The following is a 19,479-nucleotide window of genomic DNA, read 5'->3' as shown; positions in this document are numbered from 1 at the left end:
GTTTTTTTTATTCATTCATTTGTTGATAGATATATAGACCACTTTCAAAATTTAGCTATTATGAATTCTGCTGCTGTAAACATGAGGACACATCTATCACTGTAACATGATACTTTCTCTTCCGAGAAGATACCAAGAGGGAGTCAAATGGAATTTCTAGCTTTATTTTTTCAAAGAATCTCCATATAGATTACAATAGTACTAATACTAGTTTACATTACCACTACCAATGTAAAAGGGTTCCTCAACAGCGTTTGTTATTTGATTTTTTGATAGTAGCCATTCTGGCTGGAAATGGAATTTCAGTGTTATTTTAATTTGCACTTTTCTAATGGTCAGTGTTATTGAACATTTTTTCATGTGTTTATTGGACATTTGCACATCTTCTGCAACGATGTGTCTATTCATTTTAGTTGCCTATTTTTGACTAGGTCCTTTTTTTGAGGGGTTCTAGTTTTCTGGTGAAAATATGCTATCCACATGCAGAAGACTAAATCTAGACCCAAGTATCTCACCTTGTACTAAAATAAAATAGAAATCAAAGCACAACAGTTCTAAATGTTAGAACTATCTGTTGAAAAATAAAATTTTGATGACATAGGTGTAGACAGGACGTTATAAACAGAACCTCAACTGCACAACAAATAGTACCAAGAATCAATAAGTGAGATTCTATCATATTAAAAAGCTTCTTGAAACAACAGAGTGAAGAGACAACCTACACAATAAGGAAAATATTTGCAAGCTATTTACCAGACAAAGGACAAAATCTAGAATACATAAATATTGTTATTTAGTTTTTTAAATTTTATTTTAAAGAGTGCAAAATTAAACAGAACAAAACATCAAAAGAAAACAATGTAAGAGACACAGATTTCAAAGCAAGACAACCAGAGATTTTCACTGTATATCACATTGTCTCTTATGTTCTTCCAAATAGTTGTCCATATCTTCATATACAAAGAATTCATACAAAAAAATAGTATAAAACTGATCAGAACAGGATGATGAAGGCATTTTAGGTCTTCAAGACCAGACAATAGAGAAGTCAACAATTGCTGCCATAAAGTCTCTCATTCTCTGCAAAAAAGCTGTCCATACCTTTACAAATGTTGAAATTAAACAATACAAAACAGACTAAAATCGCTCTGAACAAAGAATAACATTATTGCTTGATTTTACATCATGAAGCTACAGAATCCACACTGGGTACCTTAGTGTCTTTGTTCCTTCAAAGCAACCATTCATTTCATCCTGCATTATATAACTGATTCTCATAAACTGTTTAGAAGTTCTACGCCTGTGTGAATCTCTACATATATATCTAATTTTCCTATATTAGAGGGAAAAACAAAACAAAACAAATTCCTAGAAAAACACAAAACGAAAAAGACATAAACAACAATAGAAAAGAGCCCAGAACACTGACAATATAGGCCCTCAAAACAAGGTGATATGAGCATAACTAGGGTTATTTTATATAAAGATCTACAAGAGTTCGTCAGATAACCATACAATAATATGTACAATTGTTCCAATCCTATGCATGTTAAATATTTTGTTCCAAGAACATACAGAATTTGTAGCACAATCACCTTAGCTATATTGTGTGTTTATATAATTTTATATTTTTCTTTTCCCTTCCTTTTTCTTTTTCCTCATTTTCCCTGAAATATTATTTTTCCCTAAAACTTTAAGCAGATTCTTGTTCTTTAACTTGTGTTTATTGAGTTTTTTGTATCTTATGTACACTTACCATTTCTTATACTAGGGAGACTATATGGTATTTACACATGTGAGTTTGATTTCTTTCACTGATGAGTACGGTCTTGAGTTGCAGCCATATACTTATAAATATCTCAATGTGATCATTTTTTATACCAGAGTAGTACTCCATTGTATAAAAATACTACATCGTTTTTATCCATTCCTCAGTTGATGGGTATTTAGATTGTTTCCAAGATCTGGCCATTACAAATTGTGCTGCTTTAAACATGGGTGCACATATATCACTATGGTATGATGTTTCTAGTTCTTCGGGGAACATGCCCAGAAGTGGAATAGCTGGGTCAAATGGGATCTCCAAACCCAGCATTTGTGGAATCTCCAGACTGACCTCCACAATGATTGCACCAGTCTACACTCCAACCAACAGTACAGAAGACTTCCTCTCCCCCCCCCACAAGCCTCTCCAGCATTTGTTGTTGGTAGTTGTCCTGATCTTGGCTATTCTTTCTGGAGTAAGATGGAATCTCAGTATGGTTTTAATTTGCATTTCTCTAATGACCAATGGTGCTGAACATTTTTTCATATATTTATTTGCCATTTGTATTTCTTCATTTGAGAATTGTGTATTCATGTCAGATGCCCATTTTTGGAAAGTTTCTTTGAATTCTGGGGATTTGATGTTTTTTTTTAACACTTTATATGTTCTGGACAACAGTCCGTTGTGTGTGGGACTGTTCACTAAGATTTTCTTTTCACTATGCAGGAAATAGCTTTCAACGTGCAAATTCTCTTTAATAGGACATGATCTCAGTGAAGTATGAAGTATTTCATGTGCAGCTTGATTCTTGTTAATTCTCTACCTACCCCTGTGTCTTCGAGATTCATACCTACTTTGTCTTCCAACAGATTTAGTATTTGTTTTAATAATTAGATCTTTGATCCATTTAGACATTAGTACATGGTGATAGGCATGGGTCTAGTATTAGTTTTCAGCATATGGACAGCCAATTTTTCCAACACCATATATTGAAGAGACTATTTTTCTTCCAATGGACAAGTTTGGCCCCTTTATCAAAGATGAGGTGACTGAATGTACTTGTAGTTTTACCTTCTAATTTATTCCATTGATCTTCAGGTCTGTTTTTATTCCAGTACTATGCTGATTTTATTACAGTAGCTTTGTAGAATAACTCCAAGTCAGGGATTGTGATGCCTCCTGGCTTGCCTTTGTTGCTTAGAATGGCCTTTGCTGTTCTAGGTCTCTTCTGGTTCCAGATGAATTTTAGGAGTGATTTCTCTAGATTTGTGAGGTATGCTAGTGGCATTTTGATTGGGATTGCATTAAATCTGTATAATAATTTTGAAAGAATGGTCATTTTCAGGGAGAACATGGAGGATAGATAACAGCAGCTACGGAGGCTCTCTGAAATAGCCAGCTTAGAATCCAGGAATGCTGCAGTGTGAGGAGTCCGAAGCAAGGGGAGATATACCCTGCCAACCCAGGAACAAACTAAGCTGAGAGAAACCAACTGGAAATGCAATCTCAGTGCTATAACCAGAACAGATAAAATCTCAGCACTGAAGCTGGAACCTGTGCATCTGGAAATCAGGATTTGAATTTCCTGCTTCCGCTGCTGTGTCCAAATCTGCACAGCAAGGAGAGAGATGTGAAAGCTCTGAGAGTGGGGATCGGTGAACGGAGTTAAGAGTGGGACTGGCGGGGAGCCCTGCATCAACCTGCGGTAAGTAAGACGAATGGGGACCCTCCCATAGATCAGGAGGCTCCAAAAGAGGACATTCTGGGACCAGGCAGATTAGCCAGAAAAGGACGCTGCAGTGACTTTAGTCGCATATTCCCCTCTCAAGCGGGATTGGTGGGGAGTGCCTGGCCTGGATGACGCCGCTGAGTAAGACCCAGTAGGCTAGCCCAAACCAGTGCCTGGAGGTGTACCCTAGCAGTGAAGCCTTCAGTAGGTTGACCTGGAGGGGTGGACCCAGCAGAGGCTGCCCAGGTCTGTGACTCCCTAGTACACTGCAGTGGGCGGGAACACCTAGCTAGTGTGATTCAAACAAACTGTAACCGACAAAGAAACTAGGCCTCCTATATACACTTGTATAGAAGGAACAAAAGTATGGGAAGAGGGAGCAATAAGAAATGGTCCACAGTCCCCAATCCTGAGAACACTGATCCAGGAAAACATAAATGCAAAGGAACATGAGGACAGAAAACATGCAATATCAGACACTGCACCAACAGACATAAAGCGATATCTCCAGAGCCTCATAGACGAGTTCAAAAGTGAAGTATTTAATGAAATAAAGCAAGATATAAGTAGAATAGTTAGAGAAATGCTAAGCACCGCCCAAGAAAAAACAGATGGTGGAATGGAAGAACAGAAAAGAAGGGGAGAATTGTTTGAGGGAGAAAATAGAGAAAACATAGAATACATGAAGCAGGTTCAAAGAGATTACCAGGAAACTAAAAACTCTATCGAAAGCTGGCATAATAGCTTGAAAGAAACTAAGGATAGATTATCTGAATTGGAGGACAGATTTGTAATGTGGGAGCATGAAACGAAAAACTTCTTAAAAATAACAGGAAAACAAACAGCAATAATACAAAGGCTAGAAGATGATAGGATCTATAATTTAAGAATTAAGAACATAAAAGAAGAAGTAGGGACACAAACAAATGAATTACAAAGGCTATTTGCAAAAATAATCCAGGAGAATTTCCCTAATTTAGCAAAAGGTAAAGATACTCAGATGTATGAGGCATGCAGGACCCCAGCCACCTACAACCCAAACAGAGCTACACCCAGGCATATAATAATCAAAAGTCCAGAAATCCAACACAAGAACAGAATAGTAAAAGCCGTCAGAGACAAGAAACAGATCACTTACAAGGGAACACCCATCAGAATTACAGCAGACTTCTCGGCACAAACCATCAAATCACAAAGAGCGTGGGGCAAAATAATTCAAGCTTTGAAAGATAATAACCTCCAGCCAAGATTGATATATCCTGCACAACTGTCCCTAGAAATTGATGGAAAAACAGGGTGCTTCCAGGATAAAGAGGAACTAGGGGAATTTGCAACCACCAGTTCAACTCTACAGAGAATACTGCAGGATATTCTAAAAAAGAAAAATACCAAGATTCCAGAAACAGTGGCAGAGAGACAACAATGAATGGAGCAGAAAGCAAAATGAAGAAGACAAACTGACAACTAATGACAGAAAAAGAGCTCAACAGAAATGAGGCAGAGAAGGCTGGATGGTAGGTACAGCCATTTTGGAGAAAGTAAGACATCATAATAGCTAGTGCTGATTTAATATCATCTTGTTTTGAAGTCCCATCAAGCTTTTGTTCTTCTGTCTCCAATGGTCTTAACATGTTGTATCTTATTGGATTTTATTATATGTGATAATATAAACAAAAACTTTTATAGACAAGGAGATTATACAGAAACCATTGTTCATTTTCTGTTAGTTGATTCTAAATACACTGTCATTCTCTTGAATGGTTTACATTGTCTTGATATGTTTGATGCTAGAGTATATGAAGTTATACTCAAAGATTTCAAGGAAAGAGACACTATGGTAACTACTTTTATGTCGGGATATCTTGTGGTGAAGCACTATTTTGCTTAAATGGTTATGTTTTGACCTGCGTTATTTTGTTGTTATGCCCTCTTTTATCTCCTCTCCTTTTTTTATTATTTACTTTATCTTTTTAATTAAGGGAAATATAAATAAAAAATAGCAGGATATATTATAGTAACCCATTTTGATTTCCTATTAACGTGATTTGAAACCCTGTATTGCTCTCACCATCTTGTTTTGACTGATTTTCCTAGATTCTGTTTTGCTTGATAGTACCAAGTTCGAAAGTATAGGCAACAACTGAGAAGACAGTAAGATTCATTATGACGCCCATTCTGGTTGACTATTATCTTCTTATGAAGTCCTGTAATGTCTCCAATGTTTTGGTTTTATTGGTTTTGTTCTTTACTGTTTTGTTCAATTTTATTATAACTGATGATATAGGCAATTCTTTTTAAAGATAGCAAGAGGCAGTATGGTAACCATTGTTGATCACTTTGTATTTTGTTTTTACATTATGTATTATGTCCATCCTTTTGATTTGACTGACTTTGTTCTGTTATGTCACATTTGGTTTTACTCTCTTCAAAAAAATGTAATAAGAACTGTGGGAGTAATAAAACCCAAAATGTGTAATTGTCATTGTACAAAACAAAGGAAAAGAAAGTGCTGTAAATGATATAACTGCATGTATATTTAAGTGTATAAGATAGATAATGATATTACTGAGTTTTGTTCGATCATTGAACAGAACTTTTTGCAGTCTCACTGTTTGAAAGTTCACTTTATATGCTTTAATGTTGTAATTTGAACAATTTTTAAGATGACAATATGTAATCTATTAACTAGTGATTTCTACTGTTTATTTTTTCTGAAATTCTGTATAACTTGCACCCTTTTTCTGTTTTTTTTTCTCCTTAAATAAAATTAAAAAAAAAAAAGAATGGTCATTTTTACAATGTTTGTTCTTGCTATCCATGAGTAAGAGATGTCTTTCCATTTTCTGAGGTCTTCTTCGATTTCTTTTTCAAGGTATTATAAATTTCCCTGAATACATCTTTTGCTACTTTTTTAGATTAATTCCTATGTATTTCATTTCCTTGGATGCTATTATAAAGGGTGTGGCTTCTCTTTTTTTTTATCCCTCAGTGGTTTTGTTGTTAGTGTATAGAAATGCTATTGATTTTTGAGTGTTGACTTTGTATCCGGCTACATTGCTGAATTTATTTATTATGCCTAAGAGTCTTTCAATGGAGTTTTGGAAGTTTTCTATGTACAGTATCATGTCATCTGCAAATAATGATAATTGAATAACTTCTTTTCCTATCCTTACTCCTTTTATTTCTCTCTCTTGTCTAATTGCTCTGGCTGGTATTTCCGGCACTATATTGAATAGGAGTGGTGATAATGGACATCCTTGTCTTGTTCCTGATTTTAGGGTAAAGGCTTTCAGTTTTTGGCTATTTAATATGATGCTGACTGTTGGCTTGTCATAGATGACTTTTATCATATTGAGGTAAAGAACATCTATTCCAATTTTCTGTAAGGTTTTTATCATGAATAAGTGTTGGACCTTATCAAAAGCTTTTTCTGCATCTATAGAGATGATCATGAGGTTCTTATTTTTGGCTTTATTGATATGGTCGACTACATTTATTGATTTGCCTATGTTGAACAATCCCTGCATCCCTGAGATGAGTCCCACTTGGTCATGATGTATAATCTTATTGATGATTTGCTGGATTCCATTTGCCAAAATTTTATTGAGAATTTTTACATCTATCTTCATTAGGGAGCTTGGCCTATAGTGCTCTTTTTTTAGTTGAGTCTTTCTCAGGTTTTGGTATTAGAGTAATGTATGCTTCCAGGAATGAGTCAGGGAGGATTCTTTCCCTTTCAATTTCATTGAAGAATTTGAGGAGGGTTAGCATTAAGTCTTCTTTGAATTTCTTGTAGAATTCTGCAGTGAATCCATCTGGACCTGTGCTTTTCTTTGTTTTCTTTGTTGGTAGGGATTTAACTACACTTTCAGTTTCATTAATTGAAATTGGGCTCTTCAGCAGTTTTACAACTTCTTGGCCCAGCTTTAGTACTTCATATGTTCCTAGGAATCTGTCCATTTCTTTTGTGTTATCAAGCCTATGAGAGTAGAGGTTTTCAAAATAGGTAATGATCATCTTGTGTATTTCCACAGGGTCTCTAGTGGTTTCAGTCTTTTCATTCCTTATTGCATGAATTTGAGTTTTTCTTTCCTTTTTGTAATAAGGTTGGCTACAGGCCTGTCAATTTTATTTATTCTTTCAAACAACCAACTCTTTGATTCATTGATTCTGTGTATTGTTTTCTTAGTCTATTGCATTGATGTCTGCTCTGACCTTTATAATTTCCTCCCTTCTTTTGTCTTTGGCTTGACTTGCTCTTCTTTTTCTAGATCTTTGAGGTGTAGCATCTGATTGTTTGTGTTCGTTCTGTTTTCCTGATGTGGGAGTTCACCACAATAAATTTTCCTCCAAGCACTTCTTTCATTGCGACCCACAGGTTCTGGTAAGATGTATTTGTATTTTCGTTTGCCTGTAAATATTGTTTAATTTCTTGTTTAATTTCCTCTGTGACCCACTGATTGCCCAGGAATGTATATTATTCAATTTCCATGTGTTCGTGGGGTTTTTCCAGTTTCTTTTGTCATTAGTTTCTAGTTTCATGGTGCTATGATCTGGTAATAAGCATAGGATAACTTCAATTCTTTTGCATTTACTTAAGCATGTTCCATGGGCTAGTATATGGTCATTTTAGAGAATGTTTGATGTGCTACCGAGAAAAATGTATATTCTGATGTTGGGTAGAATATTCTGTATACATCTACCAAGTCCATTGGTTCACAAGTATGATTCAGCTCTGTTATTTCTTTGCTGATTTTCTGTCTGGTTGATCTGTCCCTTTGTTTCAATGGCGTGTTAAAAGTCTCTTGTTATAATTGTGTTATTGCTTATTTGATTTTTCATTTCTGTTAATATTTGTTTTGTATAGCTGGGTGCTCTCAAATTTGGTGCATAGAGATTTAAGATTGTTATCTCTTCCTCTTGCAAGTTTTCCCCTAATTAGTATGTTGTGGCCTTCATTATCTCTCTGGATCATTCTTGGTTTGAAGTTCACATTGTCTACGAACAGAATAGCTACCCCTGCCTTTTGGGGGGATCCTGTTGCATAGAGTATTATTTTCCATCTTTTGACTTTCAGTCTGTCAGTTTCCTTTTGGGTTAAATGGGTTTCCTTTTACAGTATATGGCTGGGTGTTGTTTCTTGATCCATTCTGCCAGTCTGTTTCTTTCAATTTGTGAATTGAGGCCATTTACATTAATGGTTGTAAGTGATATATATTGTTTTACTTTTGACATGTTAGTTTCTGGTGTTGAGTCTTTATCTTTCCACTCTGTTTAACTATTTGCCTCGCTTAGTGGTTTTTTTCTACGTCAGTCTAGAATGTTTTTCAATATTCTTTGCAGGGGTGGTTTGGTGGTCATGAAGTTCTTCAGCTGTTCTTTGTCATGGAAGTATCTTATTTCTCCATCAATTTTGAAGGACAGTTTTGCAGAGTACATTAGTCTGGGTTGGAATTCGTTTTTCTTTAGGATCTGAAATACTTCACTCCATACTCTTGACTTCCTTGTTTGTATTGAGAAGTCTGCTGTGATTCTGATAGGTTTTCCTTTATAAGTGATCTGTCTCTCTTCTCTAGCAGCTTTTAATATTCTGTTCTTATGTTGGATTTCTGGCATGATGATTACTATATATTTGGGTGTAGTTTTATTTTCATTATGGCTATTTGGAATTCTATATGCTTCACTAATCTGTATGTCAGTTTCCATTCTCATGTTTGGCTAATTTTCAACTATTACTTCTGTAAATAGTCTCTTGATATCATTTGTGTTGTCACTTTCCTTTTTGTTTATACCTATCAATCTTATGCCATTTTTCTTTGCATCATCTTGCAGTTGTTGGATTATTTCCTGGTTCCTTGTTATTTTTAAAAGATCTTTCCTTTCCTGTTCACTAGTTGAAATCATGTCTTTGAGGTCTGAAATTCTATCTTCACTTAAATTGAGATGGTTTTGCCAACTTTCAATGGAATTTTTGATTCCCTGTATCTCTCTTTGAATCTACTTCATAAATTCTACTTGTTATATTCTTCATTCAGGGTTTCCATCTTTTTGCATTGTTCCTCTAATTTTTTAACTATGTCTTCTTTAGACATGTTTAGCATTTCTTTCATTACATTTATCATTTCTTCTTTTACCTGGGAGACTATTTCTGATTTGAGTTCTTTTATAGCTTCCTGCAGTTGTTTCTTTAGTTCAATTGATATAATTTCAGGAATTTCAGGTGTATGGCTTATATTTTCTTCTATGTCCATGTCTCCCAGGCTTGCTTAGGTTGGACTGGATGTTTGAGATTGCATTTTGCTGTTTTATTTTTTCATTTTCCTATATTTCCAGGTTTTGAGCGATGTTTCAAAGTTTCCCCCGTGCACTGGGAATCACCTGGCCCACTTTTGGCTCCTGAGGCAGACTGCTGGCAACTGCTAGCCACTTGGAGCTCGCTGTGTGTGGGCCAGTTGGGCCTGCGGGGACTTTCAAGTGTTGCAATTCACTTGGCATGGGCCAGTTATGCCTGCGGGTACTTCCCATGCATCTTAGAATAATTTCAGACACGGGGCATCGTCTTACCACCTGGGAGCGAAGTTCAAAGGCTTCCCGTGCACTGGGATTCCACCCGTGCATACAGTCAAGGCCTGGGCACTTAGATTTTTTGGTTGTTTTTTTTTCAATAGTGACAGGGAGGAGCTTGCCAGTCCGTGTCCTTACTCTTCCATCTTGTATGAATCACAATGCCTGAGCTCTTCCATAAATATATATCCACAACTACCATAAGGAGGAGGAGGGACAATTCCTAACAAGCCAATCATGTCCTCCAGCCTGATGTTTTTGCTCAGCTTCAGCTTTCAGCTCAGTCTAGAAAGTTGTCCCCTCCCTTTGCTTGGTCAGTGCATCTCACCAACTAATCAAATGCCATTACCCACCCAATTTCAAGGGGCCATTATTTTGCCACTAAAATCTAGAAAGGTCACTTGCTACCACCTGGTCTGTCCCTTCTGTTAACATGACTTACTGATTGACATATCTATCCCAAGGCTTATCTTTGTTTGAGTCCTCTCTTTATCTCACTCTCAGATCACATCAAGTTCTCAAAAGGTATACAGCATAGCCTTCATGGACAACACTGTAGTCTGAAGCACTTCCCTCTTGGTTCTCCTTGTCACTACTGCTCCTGGATCATCTACATACAATGGAAAGGCATAGCCTACAGAAATGTAAATCACACAATGACCTGCATGTCTAGTGTAAGCCAGGCTACCACAATAAACAATCAGAGGCAATTTCTGTACATAACTACTAATTCTGGCTAAGAAACAGGAAAAGAGCACGGATCAAAAAGTAAATGGTAGGGGCTGGGGATTTAGCTCAGCGGCATAAGCACCTGCCTTGCAAGCAGGCGGTCGTGAGTTTGATCCCTGGTACTGATAAAAATGAAAAAGACAAAAAAAAAAAAAAAAGTAAATGGTACAAACTGGCATTAGTATCATACCCATATGGCACTTTATGAATATGTTCCCATTTTGAAGAAGAAGTAATAAGCTGTTTAAGATCATAATGGCAATAACTGATCTGAATGGTACCATACATGCATGAATGGATATTTACTAAATATAACTAGATGAATGGGTAGGTGAGTGGGTAGGTAGGTGGATGGATGAGAGGGAAAATGAATGGACAAATAAACAGAAAAATACATGTATGGATGGACAGGTAGATAGAAGGGTGTAGGCAGATGAATGGGAAGCAAATATCAAACCCTATTTGCCTCTGATTCCTACACTCATATCCTTATATCAATAGTGCAGGCACTGAGAAAAAAATGTTTAAATGGCTATCTATCTCAAATCCATCAAAGTACTTATTATTAAGAAAGTAAACAGTCTTGTGATAAGATGAAGAACATTTACTTTTAATTGATATAAAACAGATGTTTCTTTTTTAATTTTAAAAAGATAAAATAAAAATGATGATACAGAATTTCAAAACAAGATAATATATTAACAGTGGTTATGTATTGTGTATTGTTATCTTCAAAGTAGTTGCTCAAATTATGATACAGGCATGAAATATTAATCAAACAATATAAGCACAAACTGTTCTTTTCAATGAGGTGATAGAGATTAGTAGTATAATTATCCTATCTATCATAAATATATATTTTTTCCTTCTTTCTTTTTTGCTTTCCTCCATCCCAGTTGTTTTTTTCCTTTTCAGTAGCTTCTTCCTCTTTCACTTTCACAATATTTATTGCACATTTTGGATCTTGTTTACTCTTTCAATTATTTACACTAGGGAAACAATATGAAGTTTACACATGCAATTCTGATTTTTTTAACTTATGAGTATGGCCTCAAGTCACATCTACTTACTTATAAAAGTCTCGATGCAAGCTTTCTTTATAGCTGAGTAGTACTCAACTGTATAAAAATAACATATCTTTTTTATCCATTCCTTGATCGAATGACACTTGGGTTGTTTCCAAGATTTGGCTACTACAAATTGTGTTGCCATAAACATAGGTGCATGTATATCACTGTGGTACGATGCTTTCAATTCTTGTGGGAAAATACCCAGAAGGAGAATAGCTGAGTCAAATGGGACCACCAATTCTAGTTTTTTGAGGAATTTCCATACTGACTTCCACAGCATTTGTACCAGTCTACACTCTTACCAAGCAGAGAAGGGTCCTTTTCCCCCATAGCCTCTGCAGCATTTGTTGTTGGTTGATTTCTTGATCTTCGCCATTCTTTTTGGGGTGAGATGAAATCTCAGTGTTGTTTTAATCTGCATTTCTCAAATGACCGATGATGTTGAATTTTTTCATATATTTATTTGCATTTCTTCATCTGAGAAGTATGTATTCATCTCAGAGGCCCATTTTTGGACTGGGTCTTTGAATTTGGTGAGTCTGATGTTTTTCAGTTCTTTTTATGTTCTAGATAGAAGTCCTTTGTCTGAAGGACAACAGGCTAAATTTTTTTCCATTCTGTGGGTTATCGTTTTACTGCTAGTGATTTCTTTTGATGTGCAAAAACTTTTTAATAAGATGAGATCCCAGTTGTTGATTTGGGGAAGTATTTTCATGCACTTTGATTTTTGTTCATGAACTCTCTGCCTACTCCTATGTCGCCAAGATTTCTACCTACTTTGTCTTCCAGCAGATTTAGTGTTTCTGTTTCAATATTTAGATCTTTGATCCATTTTGATTTACTCATCACACACTCTTAGTCCCAGAATCAACACTCTAGATTCAGCCAACTCTAAAAAGGCTCTATGACAATATGAAGCTTTGGGGGGACATCTAGAGACAAACCATAACATTCTACCCCTGACCCCCCCAAAAAACCCATGCACATCTCTTCATGCAAAAAGCATTTAGTTTGTCACTAAGATTTGCTAGCTAAAGTCCTAAGAATTTTAGCATTGCTGAAAAGTCCAAATACCAAGTCTCCTCTGAGATTTAAAGCAAACTTTTAGCTGTAAGCCCATGCACAAATGAAAAGAAAGTTAAACATATACAACGTTCAATAGCACAGGACACACATTTGCATTCCAAAAATTACAAACGGAGTCATACAGAGTAATGGGACCAAAGCAAGTCTAAAATTCACCAGGGAAAACATTAAGTCCTGTCATTCCATGTCCAGCATCCAAACAATCTGTGGCAGGATGTGATCTCCAAAGGGCTTGCATAATTCCACTCCTAAGGCACTGCCAGTGGTTGCAGCTCCAATGGCTCCTCTCTTGGGCCGGCTCTGCTCCTTTCTTGCAGTTTTCTTCAGATGATCCATGTTCTTGGCTTCTCTAAATTTCTGGAGTCTCCACTGCATGTTTGTCTTCACACATCTTCTCACCCTGCCCTCTTAGGGGTATACCGCCTGACCTCCCAGGCCTTCTGCTGATATCTGGGTGGAAGCCTGTCTGACTCCACAACTCTTCCATTCTGCATGCACCTAAAATTAGCACTATATGGATGATGCCAAAGTCTGCCACCACCTGGAGGCTGGAGGGTTAGCTAAGCTTCTTTCTCTTTTTTTCTTTCTTTTTTCTTTCTTTCTTTTCTTTCTCTCTCTCTCTCTCTCTCTCTCTCTCTCTCTCTCTCTCTCTCTCTCAGCTGTAGGAGTCAAATGCCTGGGTTACTAAGCACTCTGAATTCAATTCCAACAAACAAATTCTCTATCACCATTCTGGAACACAGTACTTTGGAGCATTCTTCTTAAAGCAAAGTCTTTCACTTTTACAATTTTGAAGCTGTGAAGAGTGAAGTCCTGCTGCTTCTTGTGATGTCCTCAGGCCATATTTTCTATTCTCCTGTTCTTTCTCTGCAACCAAGACCTCCTAAGTTTTATTTTTGCTGTCCACAGTTTTACTGGAGCTTCTTTCTGGCCAAATTCACAACATATTAAATCGTTCCACTGGGCTCTTTGCTTTTTATTTTCAATACAGATCTTACTAAAAGTAATCCTAGACAACAGTAATAACACCACCAACTCAATATTCAACTGCCTTGAAATTTCTTCTGCCAGATTAATTAGTTCTCCACACTTAGTCTCAGTCTTGGGCAAAATCTCTGGACATGAGCAAAATGCAGGCAAACATTCTTCCAAGCCATAACACATACTGAAGTTCAATAGCTAATACAGTCATTCTTCCCAGCAAAAATGTTCTACATCTGATCTTTACCAGCTTTCTGGTTTTCTGAGCTCTGGCCAGAATCTCCCATAGTACAGCCTAAGGTGTTCCAATGCTACTTTTTCATCTGAATCTTTCCAAACTATTCCTACAAGCCAATCCCAAAGACTCCTATGCCACATGGTCAGGTAACAACAACAACCCCACTTCTGGTATCAAGTTCTGCCTTAGTTGCCTTTCTCAGGCAAAGCAACAGGACAGGGACCTATTCATGGTGGTCAGAAGGCAGCAAAGCAATAATAAGGACAAGACTCTTTCTGTCCCTTATATTATATGCAGGCCACCACCTCAGGGTGAGTATAGCACTCACATCCTTAATCTTAGACAAAACTATGTCAAAGGAACCAGTAAACTGATTTGCTAATCACACACCCTTAATCCCAATATCATACACTGTAGTTTAGCCACCTCTGAAAAATCCTAATGAGTTCATGAGGCTTTGAGGAGAGGACATCTAGACACAAACCATAACAGGAAGATCTAGAAGTTCTAGGTGGATTTCAAAGGACAACACATTAAGGGAAGGGCAGATCAATGATAAAGCAACTCTCATTGATTTTGGAGCCCAGCTTTGAATCACATCATACCCTTTCTACCAAAATGCAACCCATGTCATTCCCTATCCTGCCTCATATATTTTACTTTTGTGACTACCATCTCTATATATCCTGCTTTTCCCAAGTTTTTGTCTCATTTCAAATGCTGTCTCCTCCATAATGTTTCCCCTCACTGAACTGATCAAGAATAAGTTCTCTTTCCTGGAGTTCCAGCACCTTCTATATCCTGAGATTGTGCCTTTCCCTAATTATCCTAGATACAGAGAAGTGCCTCAGCTCAGGGAACCAATGAAGGGACTCGTTAACTGCTGTGAAAATGCTTTTTAAAAATAAAAATTTGCAATGTATTAGAATTGAAAGGGTCTGTAACATGAGTACTTTGCAAAGAAAGTTAAATTTAGCCAGGCACAGTGGCTCATGTCTGTAATTCCAGCACTCTAGAAGGTTGAGATAGGAGAATAGCAAGTTCAAGCCCAGCCTGGGCAACTTAGTGACTTAGGAAAATCCTATGTTAAAATAAGAAATAAAAAGGGAGAGAGATACAGCTCAGTGCAAAGATTCTCAGTTCAATCTCCATATCAGAGGAGAAAAAGTTAAAATTTAACATGAGGAATTTACTACCCTTTTGGGCACAGACCTCAAAATCTAAAAGAAACCTCAAAAATCTGTGGTCACTGAGCTCAGAAAAATACCAAGAAAGCCACTGTATACCTTCTTCAGTGATTAAAGAGTTCTGTTCCCTAATGCAAGTGAAAGTGGAAGAGACAAGTAGCACATAAACAGGGCAGAATGTTTCTACCTCTAGCAGAGGCCAAGCCCAGCACATGGAAGATGAGCCCTTAGCCCACACAAGAACACAGCTGGATAGGGGACAGGACAGCTGCAGAAGAATGGTGAGGGATCTGCTGGATGTCTGAGCAAGAAAACAAGTTACTGGGAATGCCTGTGAAAGAAACCTCTCCAGCTGGGATAGGGTAGAGGGAGAAATTATATTCAAGCATTTGGTCAGCCCGCCCCCCCAGCACAGGCTATCACAAATAAAATGGAGAACAGATTGGGTTAACAATTAATAGAAAGACAGAACCAAAAAAAGTTACAAACAGATGAAGGCAACCTAGTTGGACAACTAAAGAGCTTTATCAGGACAGAGAATGAGTCTTGTAGATCATCATAAGTAAAAGTGAGCTTTTAGAGAAAACTTATAGTTACCCTTTATAGTGATCAATTTTTTATTGAGACCATTCCTGTGAGCAATTCAGAAATATGCTTTTGTATGTTGGAATAATATTTCTTTCTTGAATACAGTAATATTACAAGAATGATGACAACTAGGGAAAATGACAGTGGGAAGGAGTTATTTGTGGTGAGAAGAAAAAACAGCATCATGATAAAAACAGCTCTACTGAAAAGGGCTGGCCACAACAATGGCTAATTTTAGGTTGTCAACTTGACTAACGTATAGAATATTAACAACTGGTAAAACATTATACCTGCCTGAATGCATAAAGGTGTTTCTTGAGAAGACTGGCGTATGAATCAGTAGACTGAGTAGGGGAAGATCTGTCCTCACCCCGGAAGGCTAAGGTGGGAAAATCACAAGTTTGAGCCTCATCTGAACAATTTAGCAACTTTGTGAGAACTTAACTCAAAAAAATTTTTTTGAAAAAGTGCTGGTGCTGTATGTCAGTGCAAAGGCACTGGTCAATCTTCAGAACCTACCTACCCCCAAAAAGATCCACCCTCAATGTGGGCAGGCACCAACCATGGGAACTGGGAGTGAAGGTCTGGATTTAACAGGCGGGAACATTGAAAGGATAATTTTCTTGCTCTCTCTGAGAGCTGAAACACTGTTTCTCCAGCCCTTGGCATCAGAAATCTAGGCTCTCTGGCCTCTGGCCACTAGTGGCCTCTGGAATCCCACGCCTTCAGCCCTACACTGCAAACTACATCAATGGCTTCTTGGGATCTGAGTCCTGAAGAGTTGGAGTAAGCTTGAGATTCAGTTCCCCAGGGTTTCCAGCCTACAAATGGCCTACTGTCAGACTTCATGAGCCTCTATAAACATGGGAGCCAATGCCCCTCATAAATCCCTTTTCATTTAGTTATATCATGTCCACATAGCTACTGATTCCCTCTAGGGAACTCTGATATGATAGCATGGCATGGCATTCTTGACTCGGCACTGTCCTCTAAAAGGCTCATATACCATCACACTCACTTTGACTCCCACAGGTAAGCATTGCCCCATCAGCTGTGCAGATAAAAACAATAAGGTCCTCGAAAGATGAATAACTTACTAAATATTACAATCCACTGACAGTAAAGCCAAAACCAAAATTCAGGACCATAAGACTGGTCACACCTACATGACTTGATCAAATGATATAGTCAGTGCTAGAACTAAGCATCCACAAGAGCTGTCAGCCAACGTTACTTTGTAACACATGACAGAGTCAACACTGTACACCAAAATTTCCACCAAAACTTGTCCTCAGGACCCTCATGATAGCTCATCCCATCTCCAGGGATGAGGTCTATTCAAGGGATATGTCCATTTTTACATACTTCCAAAAAAGACATTGAGTAAAGCTAAATATAAAATTTTCTGTTTTATGACATGCACCTAAAATAAACCAGAATAAAGTGTAACTACAATAAAATATGCATACAAAGGAAAAGGAAGGCAACAATTTCTCAGTAGGAATTAGTCGGAGCATGCTGTTCCAGCTAGAATATATTTCAAAGATGCTTTCTTTCTCATTTATTCATAAAATTCATGGGTGCCAAAAAAGCCCATCTGGTTATCATAAAATAACAAGAAAACCAAAGCAATAGAAGCAGTTGGCTAAGAATATTAGCCAACACTCATCTTTAATTTCCATAGAGAAAGCAGCATGTTCATTCATTCAGAAACTCTGGAAGATGCTCAGGAGAAAATAATAATTTCCCCAGAAACTGTGGCCTTTGACTTGAACAGGCCTCTCTCCCCACAGGCAGCCTTTCCTGGAAACTAACTGCTCTCACTCTGCTCAGTGCTTGCTTCACAGGACCATATCTGAGGTCATCTGTCCACACTGACAAACACAGAGACTGCCAACTCAAACACATGCAATGTTGGGGGGTTCCTGGCTTGTTCTCCATTTGGACTGCTAATGATTGTACACGTGTACAAAAACACTGAGTTTAAGGTGTGTGACTTCTACCGCTCCAAAAATTTCTTTTAATTAAAAGGGTAGTGCACAATTAGGACACAAACACATTTCAGGGACAAAAATAAGGAAAAACAAAAATTACATACAAGTAAAAAATGATCAAATGAATAGCTAACTCCTCAAGAGCAACAGAGGCGATTAGATGGCCTAAATTTGTCTGAAAGATATTTAACAGAATTTAACTACTAAACCACACTCACGTACAGAACTATTTTTTTCAAGTGATGTTAACATAGAGACATTTTTAGAATAAAATTTTTACCAAAAATGTTCTCTAGACTGGCAAGCATGAGGTCCTGGTTCCCCCCGCAAAAAAAAAAATAATAATAATAATAAATAGATTTTTTAAATGTCCTCTAAAGGGCTCTTACGTTCAGAGATAGGGCTTTCGGAAAATGCTTAGATCGTGGAGACACCAAGGTTACTGGCAGGTTCACAGCTGAATGGGCTGTTAAGAGGTAGGGCCTAGAAAGATACACTCATGTGGAAGTAGTTCACAGAGGCGCAGAACAGGGCGGGTGAGATGTGTTACTGTTTTGGTCCCTTCTCCTTTCTCTGACTCTCCCTTTCTCTCTGCTTCTGGCTTCCATGAAGTGAGCGGCTCTCATCTGCTATGCCCTTCCCCCTGGAGCCAGCCTGTCACTGACAGAAACCATGAGCTGAAACAAAATTGTCCTCCTTGAAGTTATATGTCATCTGCTTTGCCCCAGTAACAAAGATCTGGCTAACTCATCCCCAACACACTCTTACTCGGAACTTCTAAAGGATACACTTTGGAAATATCAAAGGGGAGGATGGTCAGAGATGGAGGAAGAAACAATGGCATGTACAGACAACTAGACATTGTACCTGGACCAATTCAGCAAGTTTGCAATGCAGCACACACCCTCTGTGGCCTCCACTGTGTACAAAGCAACACCACACAGGCAAGAAAAGTCCTTAAAAGCTGTGGTCCTGAAATTCAAGAGTTGGCTCTCTTTCTGGTGTCCCAGATAACAAAAGATTACAAAGACATGATTTCACATGACCATACACATGGATGACACTTCCTTAAAGTGATTCACAGGGAGTCTAGCCTGCCGCTCCAAGGAGAGATGTGAAAATCCATTCTGCAGCAAAGCCTTCTCAAAATAGACACAGGATAAGATGTGCTCCAAGAGTCAATTTCCAATTAAGATCACATTGGGAGCCTGCTAATCATAATGATCACTTCTGCTGGACAGTGACACCATTTTGAGTCACAGGTCACACAGGAAACCAACTACTGGGCACTTTTAAATCACTCAATAGTCCTGTCAGCATAAGGACAATACTGCATTTTCCTCCCCTCTAAAGATGATTAAGATGTAAAAGAAGTGGATGGAATTGACTCAGTGAGGACAGAGTGAGGACTCAGTCAATGATAAGGAAGACATTTGTGACTGTGGCATACAAGTCTATGTGTCCAAACTAATGTGCTGCTTTCTCTCTGCAGAAATCTTTAGGGGGAAGTACAGACTTCACAGCCATAAGACAGAGTCTGCACCTGTT

The 19,479-nt window shown here is 37.7% G+C and overlaps 1 protein-coding gene across 6 annotated transcripts in view; it reads right to left on the bottom strand.

The window, feature by feature from the left end:
* The window catches only part of Trappc9 (trafficking protein particle complex subunit 9), a 703,342-nt gene that overhangs the window by 429,173 nt on the left and 254,690 nt on the right, over positions 1–19,479 (bottom strand). The window lies entirely within an intron of this gene.

The sequence above is a fragment of the Cavia porcellus genome, unplaced genomic scaffold, assembly GCF_034190915.1.
Source record: "Cavia porcellus strain 051 isolate PalLab524CR breed Dunkin Hartley unplaced genomic scaffold, mCavPor4.1 scaffold_19, whole genome shotgun sequence".
Taxonomy (NCBI): Eukaryota; Metazoa; Chordata; class Mammalia; order Rodentia; family Caviidae; genus Cavia; species Cavia porcellus.
The sequence above is the reverse complement of the archived record's forward strand: the minus strand, read 5'-3'. Positions and strand labels throughout refer to the sequence as shown.